The sequence below is a fragment of the Euprymna scolopes genome, chromosome 8, assembly GCF_053919585.1.
Source record: "Euprymna scolopes isolate OS-2025 chromosome 8, ASM5391958v1, whole genome shotgun sequence".
In the NCBI taxonomy this organism is placed as follows: Eukaryota; Metazoa; Mollusca; class Cephalopoda; order Sepiida; family Sepiolidae; genus Euprymna; species Euprymna scolopes.
In genome coordinates, this window is record NC_136489.1 from 70,611,655 (window position 1) to 70,628,157 (window position 16,503).

Consider the following 16,503-nt stretch of genomic DNA (forward strand, 5'->3'; position numbering starts at 1 on the left):
ATCACAGAAAGTAATGTAATTTATGAGTTTAATCACGAGTTTGCTGCTGGCTATGTGGGTCAATCCTCCTTACAATTGCAAAACGCATGCACCAACACATCTTTTCAGAAATTTGACTGGATAAGGATTTTAGAGTCAGTCTTCATTCTGTCAAGAAACCCTTTCTATTGACACAAAGAATTTATTAATTCATTAAATTTATTTTGGAATACGTTTTGACGCTTCCCTTACTTCTTCTATACTATAATTACGTTTATTTTATTCATTTCTACATCAATACGCGATATGTATTCTCATTCGTAATTTATATATTTTTTATTTGTTTCCTCAATAGAATTTACAATTATATCCCCTTAGTCTTTTACGTGATATTTTCGTATTTGATTTTCCAGCGATTTATTTCCGTTGACTTTGTTTGGGAAATGGAATCCTCGGGTCTTGTCGTTCATTATTTTAAAAGCACTTTTCAGGTTTTGTACCGTAAAAGAGTTATATATATATATATATATATATATATATATATATATATATATATATATATAGAGAGAGAGAGAGAGAGAGAGAGAGATAGAGAGAGAGAGAGAGAGAGAGTCCAAATTGAAAAATGCTGTCCATCCTACCTTGTTATTTTTTCAGCAGGTTAAAATGTTCAATACTTTACAGCATCTGCTTCGCAGCGCAGAAAAAATAATATAATTTATTTGAATTTTTGAATATTTCATGCCTTGTCTCATCAGAAGAGTAAGAACTTATTACCTTAAAGAGAAAATAAAAACACATGAGCATGATTACATAAAATCAGAAAAATTTCGAACTAGTTTCAATTCTGTTTTATAATATTTACGCTATCTTGGATTGTTGTGCAGAATCATTCACTCATCAGTATAAATATTCATACACATATATATTGTTAAAATTTACTTTAAAAATATACTTTTTAAAACTTATTATTTAAAAACAGTTAATATTTATTGTGTAAGTTTATGTTAACAATGGTTAAATTTAGAGTATGCGTATTCAGGTATTTATATGAAACTAATGTATAATTCATAGACTTTGTTTACGCTATTTAATATATTTCGTATATGGTTTCCATTCCACAGTATGACAAATATAAGAATTTACGACATTATATATAAAGTAATTATTATCTCGCCAATTGGCTCCCGGCGATTATGAAGAGATGTACATATATAACTGAAATGAAAATTTCCATTAAAGCCTTTTAATTCTGATAAATAAGTCCTTAACACTGGGCATAGGATCAAATTTAGTGAAGCGCCTAATGGCGAGGATACTCGAGAAATAACGATGGGGACGATAAGAGGTGGATTGGCATAAAGCCAACAAAAACCGTAATTCAATTTGCCTTTTTAAAATTCATTCAGTAAAGTGATATAAATCTTTCTGTACCTAGAAAAAACTACTAAAACTGAAAAGCTACGTACAAACATTTAATGCACGCATACAGTTGACTAGAGTACCCAATTACCAAGCAAAAGCTTTATTTATTTCTATCTTCATACAAAAACTGTTTTGGTTACATAATAATAACGTGAGTTTCATAGATCACTGACTTTAATAGAAGGGATATAAAATGGCGTCCACTCGTCGTCAATTAAATAGCATGAAACAGGTGGAGAAGGCAGTGTACTGGCAATTATGCAGACTATTGTATTTTAAACACCTAGACAAATGGTACAAGGCCACACCGGATCCAGTACTGAAAAACGAAAAACACAAGCTCCTGTGGGCATGGATATGCAAACAGATAAACTCATTCAAGCAAGAAGACTGGATATCATAATAGTTAACAAGGAAGAAAAATCTTGCCAGATTGTGAATTTTGCTGTTAAGCAGACCACAAAGTGAAGATTAAGGAAACGGAGCAGTGGAGCAAATATACGGAACTGACCAGAGAGTTCTATAGGAATATGAAAGATGAACAAAGTCAAAATAGCATCACTAATAGTAGGAGCGCTAAGAACAATAGAGAAAAACTTTGAAAAAGAATGGGAGAGATTGGAATCAGAAGGATGTCTGTAAATATACAACGAATAACAATAATGTAGATATATTAAAGAAAACCCTTGAAAGCGGACACTAACACACATGACCTACAGGCACAAACTGGACATAAAACATAAAGGAACATCACATTGAATCATGAAAACTGAAACGGTATAACTGTAAGGTAAACGCCCTTACGTCCCTGCCTTCCTTCTTTTTGTGTATGTGTGTTTGCGTGTCACCATAAACTGTCACCACATCAACTAAGTGAAGAGGGTCAAGGAGGGTGGCAAGACCGAAGAAAGAAAGCACTAACAAGACCTCCATTGTATGAGTGCAAAGAGGACTGGGACCTTGGAGAGGCTTATTGCAACCCAAATTCCAGTGAAGACCAATGGTCGCTGCCAATGAAAAATCAATGGTAAACGGCTGTTGCGATAACGCAAATTCTTTTGCAATTTTTTTTTTTTTTGAAAGAGGTGGAGAATACTGGAAGTCTGGGGAGACTTGTTGTCACTCAGACTCCAGAGAACACCACAAGTTGTTCTCAAAGAGTAATCTTTGATGATGGCTTGCGTGAATACTCCTTGTGAATAAAATAATAATGATAATAATAACAATGATAATAGTAATAATAATAATATTAATAATAATTATGAAAATTATCTGACGCAATACTTGTATGTATGTTTAAAAAACTTATGCTTTTTATGGCATACAAAGTGAAAATTATTAAAGGTGTGTCACATTTTTCGACGCTTATAATTAGATTTAATTACCACGTTTGAAAAATAATCTTTCACTTTTTTTCTAATTTATTCATTTTAAAATCAGTAATATTTTGCTTTCTCGGGGCGTTTGCAGTATAGCATAAAATATCCATGTGCTATGAAAATAATTGTTTTTCGTGTAGTAAACAAAATGCGATAAATAAATCGAGCATTTAAATTGTAATTAAATTTTATTGAACATTGTTTAATGTTTACTTGAATGTATTAAGACGAATACAGTTGTGATAAACAGTCGTGCGTATAAAGTTGTAGCATTCTAATTTAATATTATTTTATACTAGTAAGACCCGTTCACCGGCGTTGCCCGGTGGAAGCTTGCCCCGTCGCAAAAAGTAAACTATGGTTGTTGTTGGTGGCCACTGCCGTCCCTTCGTCCATTAGAATAATAATGAAATGTAAAAACAGAAGTTTTAGATTTTTACTGTATATGAACTGTTTAGAGTAATCGAAAACAGTGGTAGCAGTTCTAGCTATTTCCGCTTGTTGTCCAAGTCTCCCTCTTCCTTTCAACTCTCCCGCCAATAGCATTAAATTAAATTCCAGTTTTATGTCGTTTTATTTTAACGTGTAAAACAAAACAATTACGATTTTTTACTGTACTTCTTTGAGTATGGTCATGTTTAGAATGGCGTTTGACACAGACATCCATAAATCCTCATGTTAGAACGGCTTTCGGAATAGGCACCACTAACCTCCCCATCTTAAGAACGGTGTTCGGAATAGGCACTCCCAACATTCCCATATGAAGAAAGGCTGTCGGAGTAGACAACCGCCTTAAGGGGGAATAATTCGCCAAAATTTATCCGTGATAATCTTTGTAAGCATACCCACCCGCAAATGCTAAACAAATTGGGGTGGCAGTGTCCCTAGGAGAGTAGTAGATTTGTTTATCACGCGTGCGTACAAATTTATTAGCCACTGATCTCTAAGAGTACTTGTCTCCGCAAAATTAGAATGGGGTTTTCTTAATCAGCATAGTCGAAAATCTTTAAAAGTCGTCATTCTAAAGAAAATTATGGAGGTGGACACAATGTAAAAATTAACCCTCTCCCCCCCCCCAAATTTTTCCTTCAATCCAGTGTGCAATTTCTGGGAGAACTGAATTTTCCCCACAGCTAAAACGGACTGTGCGTCTAATTCTGTCCTCTGATAGTCAATAACCCTTCTTTTCTTCTTCTTCTTCTTCTTCTTCTTTTTCTGCTTCTTCTTCTTCTTCTTCTTATTATTATTATTATTACTATTATTATTATTATTATTGCTGTTGTTGTTGTTGTTGTTGTTTAGCAATGTTTAACAATTAAAATTATACGCAAGCGATCTGCATGATATATTTGAAGAATGTCTGAAGTTATATCGACCGAAATATTGTGCAAATAACATACGAGAGGAGGATAGTAGTCTGAATAATCCAAATGATTTCTGTAATCAATCATCATCTCAAAACTTCTGAGCGGTAATGAGAATGATAAACAATTCTTAAGTGAAAATAAGATGTAAAAAGTTGAACCTCTTTTCCATAGCGATTCGTGACGTTTACATCAGTCTTTATAGATTATCAGTTGGTTGAAAAATAACAAAAGTTATAATTTAGAAATTAAACCATATGACAGCATAATTTACCTGAGTCTGACTAGTAATAAGAATCATGCAATAACTACAGAATATTACCATAGTTTGTCTGCATTTATTTCCTCAAAGAGTCGCTGTCAAATTGCTTCTGTTTTTATGCATCTGCGATTTTCGTTTTAACGGACAGGATACCACAAAGTTGCGTAGGAAGATAAAACAAAGAATTTTTAACAATTCTGAGTGCATAGAAACATGACGTTGTTTTTGTCTCCCCCGTACGATGATTACAACAACTCTTTGATGATAGCGAAGTGGCGTTTATTCATTATGGAGCCTTTTTGTGAAACGGCAAGAAATCAATGCACGTATCTGCCAACAAGACTGGAATTGTACATTCAGAGCACAGATTAGTGTCCAAGTGTACAGAATCAGAAATTAATAATATTCATCGTCATGAGAGCTATACATTTATGCCTCGTATAATCAGTTGTAATAAGAGAATAACTGATTTAAAGTCAAGCACGTAACAAAATCTGAAAATGGAGATAAGACTGAACAACTACAATTGAAACAATCATTGGGATGGGGCAGGTTATATGTAGCTTAAAATATGACCTTTATAACAAGTAATTCTATAATGATTATACGTCTGACCATTTGGGGATCTTAATTGATTTATTAAGCATCAATGCGTTATTGTACATTCAACATCATAAACGTACATCATGCTTGATTTTCTCAAATTGCTCTCAATAGTATTGGAACGTATACATAAGTATTATTACTAGTAGTAGTGGTTGCCGTATTATTATTATTATTATTATTATTATTATTATTATTAGTAGTAGTAGTAGTAGTAGTAGTAGTAGTAGTAGTAGTAGTAGTAGTAGTTAGTAGTAGTAGAAGTAGAAGACGAAGAAGAAGAAGAAGAAGAAATACAAATGTTTTGAGCAGTATGATTAATCAAATTGCTTCACGCCTTATTTAGTATAAATTATTGTAGTAGTAGTAGTAGTAGTAGTAGTAGTAGTAGTAGTAGTAGTATGAGGAGGAGAAGGAGGAGGACAAATACAAAGTTTATGGGCAATATGACACACCGATCACGTCAAATTGCTTCACACTTCAATTTAGTATAATCTTCCAATAATTTAAGTGTAAACAAATGTCATTTCCCTTTTGTTTATGAAAATCGGTTATCTCTTTGCCTATTGTAACAACTAATTAACTCTATTTTATTCAAAACGTACTACACCTAAATAGGTAATTCTCTTTAGTTAATCATCAATTTGCTCTCTTTTAAATATTTGTTTCTGGCGGTATTCTTATTCTCTTTGTCCTTTGCTTGAATCGTGAGCTGAAAATACAAACGGTAAACGTACCCATTTCTATAAGTGAATATTTTAAGTTAGCCATAACCACAGGCATTTTTGTATCACATTTCAATAGATATATATCGTTTTCCATTGCTTGTGGTTATCATTATGCTCTATTTCAGTTCACCTTATCAACGTTCGGCCAACAACAACTTTTGACATCGAATCGTTACACCATAAATACTTATGTACCCTACGAAATACCTTACTAGATTTTTGCAATTTTGCCGAAATTCTTTTGAGTGAATAAATGAAGAAAATATCCACTGACAATATAGGTAATATAAGACAAAAACATTATCGATTCTGAAATAAAAATTAGTAAAATTCGTCCAAACGACAAAAAGAGTGTTACAAAATGCATTTTTAATCGAAATCGTTTCAGAAAAAGGCATGAAGCCACTTTATGTAAGGGGCTAAAACTAAAATTAAAAAGGTGAAAAATTAATCAACAATAAATGTTATATTGAAAGATTATGAACTAAGAAAACAGCACTTTTCCCTTTTTGTCAGAAACATCGTTCATGGAATGTAAAACCTAAAAGTAAATATAAAAATAAAAATGTTTTTAAAAAACTGTTTTTACAAAAAAAAAACAAATAAATAAGTAAAAATAAATAAAATATGTTTTCATCTGTTGCTATACGTTATTTAACAAAAAAAAATATTTAGCTTAAAACTTATCGGCAGATTACGCATGCTTTTCTATTGTTTCATAAATTTAAAATATACAAAATATTAAAATCATACGTTAATTCTTTAAATGTTATTTCTATTGTCAATTTCATCCCCCTCTATAATTTTAAATCAGTTTTAATTGTTATTCACTAAATTAAAAAATAATAAACAAATCTATTAGTAGCCAGCAATTTGTAAAATAGATCTTCTATAAGTCAAAATATTTGTTGTAGAAATATCGAAAGGAAAAATAATAAATAATTACATATTAAGAGTGTTTGTTTTATAGGAAGTCGATAATTAAATATCTCATTAGAATCTGGGTAAGAACTGTTAGACAACCTAAGAATCATTAGCGGATCCAGTGTTAAAATGTGATATCAACGTATAAACGGAAGTTATCAAGGTCTTGTGTATTTTGTGAAATAATTGAAGACGAAGACAAGATGAATCACTGCAAAAATAGTGCTTAAAAGTTTTATACGCAGCAAGATACAGGCCTATGTAACATACACAATTTATATTTAATTAATCTATTGAAACAAATATAAACAAATGAATACATAGAAACGAATTAAATATTGCCAGGCAGAAAAAATTCACAATTCTACTCAAAATCAATTATAGTTAACATTTTATTCGTCTTGTATTATAACTGCTATATTTGTTTGCTTATTTACAGAACCCAAAGTTTTAATTTGTTATTTTATTTAACTTCTTTCACGTCTGTAATTAGAAATCATTTTGCACAAATTGTTTCGGGCTATGAAATAAGAAGTGAGAAAACAAACTGATAATCATTTGCTGTCACATAATATAATTAATAGTAATAGTAATTAATCGAAGGTGAATCTTATTTGGACGAATCTCATGTAAGTAAATCACTATTAAACCTTAGTGGAAGTCAGTGTCTCCAATGACTCAACATTGAACAGAGCTGCGAGGGAAAAGATGGCGAAATATCAGAGTCTTATACACAATATGAAAAGAAACTATCAAGCTTTTATGAACCACATGAAAAAGACTATCAAGGTTTTATGCACGATATCAAAAAGAAACTATCGAGGTCTTATACACGACATAAAAAGAAACTATCAAGGTCTTATACACGAGTTAAAAAGAAACTATCAAGGTTTTATGCAGGAAATGAAAAGAAACTATCAGGGTCTTATGCAGGAAATGAAAAGAAACTATCAAGGTCTTATACACGACATAAAAAGAAACTATCAAGGTTTTATGCAGGAAATGAAAAGAAACTATCAAGGTCCTATGCAGGAAATGAAAAGAAACTATCAAGGTCCTATGCAGGAAATGAAAAGAAACTATCAAGGTTTTATGCAGGAAATGAAAAGAAACTATCAAGGTTTTATGCAGGAAATGAAAAGAAACTATCAAGGTCCTATGCAGGAAATGAAAAGAAACTATCAAGGTCCTATGCAGGTAATGAAAAGAAACTATCAAGGTTTTATGCAGGAAATGAAAAGAAACTATCAAGGTCCTATGCAGGAAATGAAAAGAAACTATCAAGGTCCTATGCAGGAAATGAAAAGAAACTATCAAGGTCTTATACACGACATAAAAAGAAACTATCAAGGTCCTATGCAGGAAATGAAAAGAAACTATCAAGGTTTTATGCACGAGTTAAAAAGAAACTATCAAGGTCTTATGCAGGACATGAAAGGAAACTATCAAGGTTTTATACACGACATGAAAAAAAAACAATCAAAATTTTATACACGAAATGAAAAGAATCATACACGACATGAAAAGAAACTATCAAGGTTTTATGCACGATATGAAAAGAAACTATGAAGGCCTTGTACATGACATGAAAAGAAACAATCAGAATTTTATACACAAAATGAAAAGAAATTATCAAGTCCTATACACGATATGAAAAGAAACTTATGTATGACATGAAAACGAACTATCAAGGTTTTATACACGACGTGAAAAAAACTATCAAGGTCTTATGCATGACATAAAAAGAAACTTTCAGGGTCTTATGCACGACACAAAAAGAAACGTTCAGGGTCTTATGCACGACATAAAAAGAAACTAGAATTTTAGAAAGATCTTTATTATTCCAGTAATTATAGAAACAACTAAGCTCATGAAAAATAATTTTTAAAACTCCCCGTCAAATATACTCGGGAAACAAGTGCAAAGGGGATTCAAACAATTGAACTTCAAAGAGACGGTTTAAATCTTCAAAAAATCTCTCGGTTAAACTATATTAAATAGCGTGTAAATATCTGGTATCCGATAGCTGATGAGAAAATCGAAACAAAAAGTGAACAAAGAAAAAACATTTTTGTTTATATATAACGGAGTTCTTATTGTTTTACTGATTGATTTATAATTTCTGTACTTTTAAACGTTATACATTTTGCCAATTATCAATTTCCTAACTTAACAACGTTTCTTGTTGTTGTTGTTGTTGTTGTTGTTGTTGTTGTTGTTGTTGTCGTTGTCGTTGTTGTTGTTGTTGTTGTTGTGAAGTTTAAAAAAAATTTAGAGTTGATCATTTATCGGCATTTGTTCGATTTTTCTGTTTCATATAGAAATATTTTCAATATATTTTTTTTATTTTTCTATTGATTATTAAAACATGCCATAAGTCTGTTAAAGTCATAACATGTTTATCAACAAGGAATGTTAGATAAAATATTGATCACAAATGTACCTTGTTTAACGATCCGGTGAATTCATTTAAAAAATTTATTTTGATATTTTGATGACACAAACTACGCTGCCCATAAAAGATATTGATTGATTTTTATTTCCATTTGATTGTAATGTGGTATACGTTTACACACGGAATCCACACATTGTAGCAGAATACGTCGCAAGGAATCTAGGAAAAGTAATAACTCGACTCCTTTTTGTAACAACTACATTTATTTCTTCATTGCTTTCCACGCGTGACTTTTAGTTACAGTTGTGACGTCACCCACCTCCAGAACGTGATTGTATTCCTTAACGTGCTCTCTCCGTTTTATAAACTTTTATTTACATACTGTTGTCGTTTGGCATTTCGCATGCATTTGCATACACACGTCCGCGCTGTTACAGCTATAAAGACTTTTTCTCACGTGTAACTATACAAGTCGCTAATTTTCAAACCATATGACGGCGTAAAATAGTTTTCAGAATAAAATTAAAGGAACATTCTAAGTAATTTATTTACAATCTACGAAGTTCATTTAGAATAAACGTCTAAACGTCTACTTGCTTAAAATTCTTAAACATATCTACCATCACGTCTTTTGTGTTTTATTCTATTTTTTCAAGTTTTTTCAACTGACTGAAAACTAAGTGTTGACAAGTTCGAATCCAGTTCGTTTAACAGAAACGCTTTTACTTCGGATGTTCGCAATTTTTATGTGGCCGATCTCGTAAGTACTCTATGTGTTTCTAAAAATAATGTTGAATCGCAAAATATGGAGATAATTAATGCAAGCAATAGAATCAATTATGCGAAATGTTAAGTATTGTTATTTGTGATTTTCTGAAATGATTGCGCATCGTATAAATAATAAAAGAACACGTGAGTGATATTATTATAACGATTCGAATTTAAAAGTATGCATATGATGTTATTTGATTGGAATCTCAGAGAAACATGTTCATGTAAGTAATTGTCGCAGTCTAAAAGGATTATGGCTTAGTGTAAAAAAATACAGAAATTATAAATCAATCGGTAAAACAATAGAAAACCCGTTATATAAAAAATAAAATAAATTTCTCTTTAAGTTAATTCTTCTTTAAATGTTCTCATCAGTTTGTTCAGGTTAATGATGGGGCATCCTACCAGATGCCAGAGATTCACCCGCTATCTCATATATTTCAACCAAGAGATCTTTTTAGGATTCTCACAGTCTTTTTAAGTGCAATTCTATGATACCTCGAACCAATTTCTGACCAAAAAACATAATTGAATTCCCGTAGTATTTACTCACAGTCACTTGAATTAATACTTTCTATGGCTATTATTCTGTCATTTAATGTTACGCAACATTGGTCCTCCTTTCATCTCAAAACAGAAAAGCTATGACTGAAAGATTCAAAGAGATTCAGAGGGATTTATACAGCGATCTTGGTACCTGATTGATTCGTCCGTATCATCCTTGGCTATAAATGTAATTGTCTAAATCTTTGTGAACATATCGAAAATGTAATCCAAAACGTATTGCAATAGTATGTGTGCTTTTTATGTACGATTTACCAAACCAATAAGCAAACACTTTCCGTTACTATTCATTGGATATTTAACAGAAAAGTATCATAACTTTGCTGTAATGACTTCGGAAAATGACACAAAAATTGAACAAACACAAACACATAATTCATATTGTGTCATAAAATCAACATATAACTCAGACAAGATGAGCCCCTTCAAATAAAAAAAAACGCTGATAAACAAGTGTAATATATGAAGCCGCTGTATAAGTGGAGAACACACAAAATACATATAAGACTACGTGATATAGGCACATAGAAAAAGATATCCTACACGCACAGACGTTTATTTAACATATACGAACGTAGACATGTCTCAGAACTGTCTAAGTATAAATGGCATGTTTAGGATCCTAGGCCAAACGCTTACAATTACGCATGAAAAATTAGAATATGAGCGCTAACTTTGTAAAATGTTTTTGATCCTAATGGGGGTAGAGATTAATTTGCTGCCCACCTCAGCAAAATGTGGCACAAGGCCGGAAAGTGGGGATCCAGCAAGCTCCCCTAAAGGAGGGACACTCCTGCAATTGTAAAAATAACCCCGTCGGCATTCCCCGGTAGGGGCGCCTCAGGCAGTAAGCAACGAACTTACTCCACCGGAAAGTCCGGTGGCAAGGCCTGGGAGGGTGGACCTCCTAGGTATTACCCAGGCGGTATATCTTAGTCCGACAAGTGCTGGGCCGGTTCCCGGTCCCTCACCTGTTGGGCTGAGTGTCAAGTGACGAATCCTTGACGTGTACTACCCTGTCTCCATGCAGCCGACGCCGCTAGGAGACCTTCCCCATCACAGGTAATGGGGGTAGATATTTATTTGCTGCCCACCTCGGCAAAATGTGGCACAAGGCCGGAAAGTGGGAACCCCGCAGGCTCCCCTAAAGGAGGGGCACTCCAGCAATTTTAAAAATTGCCTGAGTAACCCCGTCGGCATTCCCCGGTCGGGGCGCCTCAGGCAGTAAGCAACGAACTTACTCCACCGGAAAGCCCGGTGGCAAGGCCTGGGAGGGTGGACCTCCTAGGTATTACCCAGGCGGTATATCTTAGTCCGACAAGTGCTGGGCCGGTTTCCGGCCTCTCACCTGTCGGGCTGAGTGGCAAGAACGGATCCCTGACGAGTACTTCTACCCTGTCTCCCTGCAGCCGACGCCGCTAGGAGACCTTCCCCATCAGACGAACTAATGGTGGTAGTTATTTAATTGCCGCCCACATCGGCAAAATGTGGCACAAGGCCGGAAAGTGGGAACCCCGCAGACTCCCCTAAAGGAGGGGCACTCCAGCAATTTTTAAAATTGCCTGAATAACCCCGTCGGCATTTCCCGGTCGGGGCGCCTCAGGCAGCAAGCAATAAACTTCACCATCAGACGAACTAATGGGGGTAGTAGACGAATTGATTCGCCAATCATGTTTATAAGCACCGGCTGTGCTTAACAACCAACGAAAACGTTTCAAAATTATTATAAAAATCGTCGAATTTTTAATTCAATCAGTTGCCGTTATCTACGCTACGGACCGCATTTGATTTTTGGCCGCCTTCTTGGTTACTGATCTGAACTACGCCGCCATCTTTGTTCAACACAATGTCTCAAAACTTAACACAGCTCAAGAAACTGTAGTCATGCTTACGCAAAATAAATATCGATGTATATACTAAAGAAAAATTTAATAGAAAAAAGATCAGAGCGCATATTTAAGTGCTGCCATTAGAATACACATTTACTTAGACAATTAAAGCTTCTAAAGAACGAAATAAACAAACAAAATGGTATTAAGAATAAGTACCAAATAAAAACAAGCGGTAGCAAGTAAATATACGAGTAAAATAAACTATTACCAGGAAACAAGGGAATACAACAAAAATGCCTGATAAGAATTAACCTTTTAAAATTAGACATTTTGACTCACCCGAAAATATAATATAAGATAATGTAAGGGTTTTGTGTTTGTTTAACAAACACAAAACCTTACATTATCTTAAGAACATGTCAAGAGATTTCCTATCACCATGCGTCATTGAACGTATGCCTATAAAATCGGAAAACACACACACACACACACACACACACACACACATATATATATATATATATATATATATATATATATATATATATATATATATATATATATATATATATGTATGTATATATTCGTTGTTGGAAGAACTCAGATATAGGTACACAATTTGCTTATTAGGATTAAGCCTGCCCCAGCTACAAAGTGTTTAAAGTGATTCATGCGGGGCAACCTCGTGTTGCGCGCACTTCAGATGCCTACATTCGCTGCGGTAAACATGTGCCTGGCATGCGGGTTCAGGAATACATCTTGCAGAAGGTTGCCGGTACACCATCACATGGATTACCGCCTTGTCACCTACACGACAGGCGAGTTTATTCGAGGGTGCGCCCCCCTCAGTGAATTAAACGCGTCCTCAGATACTAACCTGGACATGTCTACGATTTATATATATATATATATATATTTATTTAGATATGGATTTAGATATAAAAATTGAGGATGGAATTTTTCTTTATAAAATATTTGATAAAAGAAACGCTTTCCCCTTTAAAATAGTACGTATGCCCCATAAGGATAGCACCTGCCCCGTTTTTGTGTTTTATGGAACCATTATGTCAGAGTTTTTGAGAATAGCTCGCGTTACTCTAAAATTAACAGATTTTATACCACCAGTTTCTAGCTTAGTAATAAGGATGATAAAACAAGGTGGAGATAAAAATAAAATATTTAAACAGTTAAATAAAGCATTTGTTCGTTATCCTGATGCTTTTGAATCGTTTAAGATAAACCAGATTATATTGATAAAGGAAATCCAAAACTATATTAGCAATGTATAAATGTATTTATAATTACATATAATAAATTTATATAGTTAAAAAAAAAAAAAAAAAAAAAAAAAAAAAAAATGTATATATGTAAAAATAAAATATTTTTAACCTTTATATATCTAATTTTAAATAAATAAGAATGTAAATATACAAACTAACTATAGTGGGGGTGATAAGTAGTTAAATGGATTAATCCAAATCTTATAAATACAAGACTGATAAATTAAAAAATTAAAAAATGTATCCATTTTAAATGTGGAAATTGATGAATCGCACAGGTAAGAAATTCATTTTTATACTATGAAAAGGTTAGTAATTACAATTAAGAATAGGAAATTGGGAAAAAAAATTTTTGTAACTTGTCTTCTTCCTAAGATTAAGGGTGGTGGTGTTTGATCAACACTGCTGGGGAGCCATGATGTAATACACTGTTTTGTTTTTAAATCCCCGAAACAGTGTTTCATGGTAAACAACTGATGATCCCTTAAAAAATATAAAAATTGGTATTATAGTAAATTTGAGAGTTGATGCAGTGATTGCAGGTGATTAAATGACTTACTGACTAGATGGTTTTTTTTTAATGAATGATAAAAAATAATTTTTTGTGTGGTTTCAAATGTTAAAAACTTCAAAGACTATATATATATATATATATATATATATATATAGAGAGAGAGAGAGAGAGAGAGACAGCCAGATAGATAGATAGATAGATAGATAGATAGATAGATAGATAGATAGATAGATAGATAGATCAAATGGTCAGCCTGAGTAAAATATATTTAAAGGTGCTGTGCTCCGAGTATTGCAGTTTTGATAAGCGCGATAGGTGTAATTGCCTAGAGCAGTATAAATAGATAGGGTGATAGATTCTCTCTGATTCTCTCTCCTCTGATCTTGACCAGGTGGTACAATGGGAAAAAGTGACTGGTTACTTTCAATGCATTTAAAAACAAGCTTCTATCTTTGCATCATAAACGTTCTGATCCTCATCTAGCATCAACTGAAATGAATGGCTCCCGTCTTGGGGAGGCTCTATGTTTTGACAAGCTTCTAGGCTTGACCTTTACTCCTGATCTGAAATGGAATACGTACATACAATCCGTTGCCAATGACGCTGGAAAAATAATGGGATCCTTCTATCGATCCTGTAGATATCTACCTGCTAATGCAATTCTCTACCTATATAAGAGCTAGGTACGACCAAGGATTGATTATTGCTGCTACATCTGGGCAGGAGCTGCTAGAAAGGATTTATCCTGCCTTGACAGCGTTCAGAATAGACTTCTTAGCCTAGTGGGGGATGCCCCTTTTTCTTCCCTGCAACTTCTTTCTCATAGAAGCGACGTTGCGAGCCTGTGTCTGTTTTATCGTTATTTTCATGGTAAGTGCTCATCTGACCTTCAATTTAAGGTCCCTCCTCGCCAAACATTCACGAGAAACACTCGTTTGACTGTAAACACTATCAATAATTTCCCCAACTTTTTATCTGCGCCTAAACCTAAAACTAGATTCCATGAACAAAGCAAAGAACTGCATACGTGATGAACTATTTTCCGTTTACCTGCTTTCCAGCTGACTACAATACGGCCATCTTCAAGTTCAATGTAAACAAGTTCTTGATGAGCCGATTCCCTTAAGTAATCCGATTTACCAAATTTACACTTCTAATGATTACTATGATATTGTTCTTTTAACCACTATACACTCTTTGCCTTATCCTCGAGTGGCCTCTGGGTCTTAATAAGTGGTGATTCCTGTGTAAAACAAATTAATAATTGTGAACTTATCAATCAAGTTTTCATAGGAGAAAACATAACCAAATCAAATTAATATGTACGATCTTTTTGGAAACGATATCCCTTGTTTACAAATAAAACCATCGATATATATATATATATCCAGCATGCTTTAAACCGACCTGTTGCGCACACCATTTGAAAAGGGAAAATTTTTCCGAAATTAATAATGGAATACGTCGCATGGAATTACAAGTAAGACATTTTACCATACAACTGAATAAATGTATATATATATAAAAAATAATAAAATATATATATATATACTTATTGATTTGTAAATCGCCACTTGTTCTCGTCTCCTCTTACCAACAGCGACTATAATTCATTCCTCGCATTGTGACAGCCTTCTAAATCTCTTTTACATATATATATATATATATATATATATATATATATATATATATATATATATAGATTAATTCATTACTGGGCATTACTGATATATATATATATATATATATATATATATATATATATATATATATATATATATATATATATGTATGTATGTATGTAATGCTCAGTAATGGATTAATCTATATTTTTTATATTAGTACGTTTATTTATATAAACATATCAAAAGTTACACGTATTCAAGCTACGATCAAAACGTTTTCACGAATGTGTAGCGTTTGATGAGTTTGTATAAATAGAGCTATTAACGTTGTATTATTGTTTTGATTTGTAAAGATTGGAGTGAGGCTTCATAATTTGTGTTTCGTTTTCCAGGGTCTGTGACACAGTAAATAGAGACGTTGAGTCTCTACGGTTCTAGGCGAGCCTTGTTCGAAGATAGCGGTTTCATTCCTATTAAAGCAGGCCAGAAGATTAGTTTGCTAAAACGTGGTGAGACAACAGCTATTGCTAGTAATAATTATTGTGGATACAATTACAAAATTAGCACTCTTATTCGCTCGGGGTTAATCACTTGAAGAACGCCAGAGAATGAGTTTGCTGAGACATGGTGAAAGAATAATTATAATGATGAGGAAAACAATCTGCAAAAAAGAATGAATACACAGAATTAATAATATGTACCGAAGTAAAGAGTATTTATATTGATTAAATTGGTTCCATCGAAATGATGTATGATGTAAATATTTGATTTAAAATATTATAAATATTTAATTTAAAAATTGTTTTAAAATGTAATATATATATATATATATATATACATGTATTAATAATGTTTTAT